The sequence below is a fragment of the Protopterus annectens genome, chromosome 6.part0 (assembly GCF_019279795.1).
Source record: "Protopterus annectens isolate FY-2018-M chromosome 6.part0, PAN1.0, whole genome shotgun sequence".
Lineage (NCBI taxonomy): Eukaryota > Metazoa > Chordata > Ceratodontiformes > Protopteridae > Protopterus > Protopterus annectens.
The window spans coordinates 434,000,167-434,002,666 of record NC_056737.1 but is presented as its reverse complement, the minus strand read 5'-3'; the positions used below and the strand labels follow the sequence as shown (position 1 = coordinate 434,002,666).

Sequence of the window (2,500 nt, the reverse complement as noted above, 5' to 3'; positions counted from 1 at the left end):
CGATTTTTAGGAATAAGGGTGATGTGCAGAGCTGTAGTAACTACAGAGGGATTAAACTGATCAGTCACAGCATGAAGTTATGGGAAAGAGTAGTGGAAGCTAGGTTAAAAAGGGATGTGATGATTAGTGAACAGCAGTATGGTTTCATGCCGGGAAAGAGCACTACAGATGCGATGTTTGCTCTGAGAGCGTTGATGGAGAAGTACAGAGAATGTCAGAAGGAGTTGCATTGTGTTTTTGTAGACCTGGAGAAAGCATATGACAGGGTGCCTAGAGAGGAGTTGTGGTATTGTATGAGGAAGTCAGGAGTGTCAGAGAAGTATGTAAGAGTGGTACAGGATATGTACGAGGGTAGTGTGACAGCGGTGAGGTCTGAGGTGGGAGTGACGGATGCGTTTAAGGTGGAGGTGGGGTTACATCAAGGATCATCTCCGAGTCCTTTCTTATTTGCAATGGTGATGGACAGGTTGACAGACGAGATCAGACAGGAGTCCCCATGGACTATGATGTTTGCAGATGACATTGTGATCTGTAGTGAGAGTAGGGAACAGGTGGAGGAGACCCTGGAGAGATGGAGATGTGCTCTAGATAGAAGAGGAATGAAGGTCAGCAGGACTAAGACAGAATATATGTGTGTGAATGAGAGGGAGGATAGAGGAATGGTGAGTATGCCAGAAGTAGAGGTGGTGAAGGTGGATGAGTTTAAATACTTGGGGTCAATAGTTCAGAGTAACGGTGAGTGTGGAAGAGAGGTGGAGAAGAGAGTACAGGCAAGATGGAGTGGGTGGAGGAGTGCGTCAGGAGTCATTTGTGACAGACGAGTACCTGTAAGAGTGAAAGGGAAGGTCTACAAGAGGGTAGTGAGACCAACTTTGTTATATGGGTTAGAGACAGTGGCACTGACAAAAAGGCAGGAGTTTGAGCTGGATGTGGCAGAGTTAAAGATGTTAAGATTTGCACTGGGTGTGACGAGGGTGGACAGGATTAGGAATAAGTACATTAGAGGGTCAGCCCAGGTTGGAAGGTTTGGAGACAAAGCCAGAGAGGCAAGATTACATTGGTTTGGACATGTGCTGAGAAGGGATGCGGAGTACATTGGGAAAAGATGCTAAGGATGAAGCTACCAGGTAACAGAAAAAGAGGAAGGCCTAAGATAAGGTTTATGGATGTGGTGAGAGAGGACATGCAGGTGGTTGGTGTGACAGAGCAAGATGCAGAGGACAGGAAGAAATGGAAACAGGTGATCCGCTGTGGCGACCCCTAACGGGAACAGCCGAAAGAAGATGATGATATATATATATATATATATATATATATATATAGATAGCAAAATATAAATATACATGTATGTGTACATATACAGATATATCTGTATATAGTAATGTAAATAGATATATATATGTGACTGTAAATATACACATGTATATTGCTAGGATATGATACAGCAGTTACGAGTAACATATGTTCACAGGCCGTGCATATGTGGGTGAGGGGGCCCAATAAACAAACGTGTAACACGTAGCATCAACCCCCCCAGCTAGGCCGGTGAGACATACAGACACACAATAAAGGTAAACACACAAGTGCTTCCCAGACCACCGGCAGGATACTACCAGTGGGAGAGACCTGCCAGGTCTAATCTTGAAACACAAACATCGATGTCCCTTGTGGGACACCAAAAATTAATGATCAGAGGCAGTCCCAGTAATGACTTTTCAAACCAGGCTGTAGATGTACACGGACCAGTAGGTTGTGCAAGCCTGATAACCCATGGGTCGACACAACGTACGACATGTGTCCCGACATGGGGAGAGTGGGCAGTGTGTAGTGGTGTGTTTATACCTTACCTGCACCCACAGTAAGGATGAGTGCTGTAGAGGAGTGGCAGGTGGGGGAACTATGGGTATGCAATTATGGGCCTAGGCATGCAGGTGTTGGCTGGCACAGTCATATTAGGACCGCCCCGGGGATGTAAGTAATATTCTGAAATGGGCATAGCTGACGCCCATACCTCTCAATCCCTAAGAGCACATCCACTGGACAGGCCATAAACCATTGGGGGAACAAATAGGGACCATACCTCTGAACTGCCGCCGATTTCCAGGGACATCCCTGATTTCGACTCAGTTTCTAACTCTGTCCCACTTAAACCCTCCTAAAACTAGTGACATTTGGAGGAAAGGTGGTGAATTACACGTAATGAATAATGACAACAATTAAGAGTTATAAACATCATTTACCTCAGAAAATGTGTATGAATTCATATGCTCTGAGCCTGTCAATGTGTCAGGTTAATAGCACCAATAATTTAAATGTGTCCCTGATGTTGTTATGCCGTGTCTCTGATTCAGTTTGTATTTTTCCCCAATCGTATGAGAGGTCTGATAGGGACAGAAAGCACATATTCCACTGACAACCTTAGAAAGATGGTAGAATATTAGGTATGCAGTAGCATGACTCGGTTGAAGGATGTGGGTTCCAAAACCCCATTACTTGTTTG

The 2,500-nt window shown here is 44.8% G+C and overlaps 1 protein-coding gene across 1 annotated transcript in view; it reads right to left on the bottom strand.

Moving 5' to 3' along the window:
• The window catches only part of IVD (isovaleryl-CoA dehydrogenase), a 1,038,753-nt gene that overhangs the window by 1,001,831 nt on the left and 34,422 nt on the right, over positions 1-2,500 (bottom strand). The window lies entirely within an intron of this gene.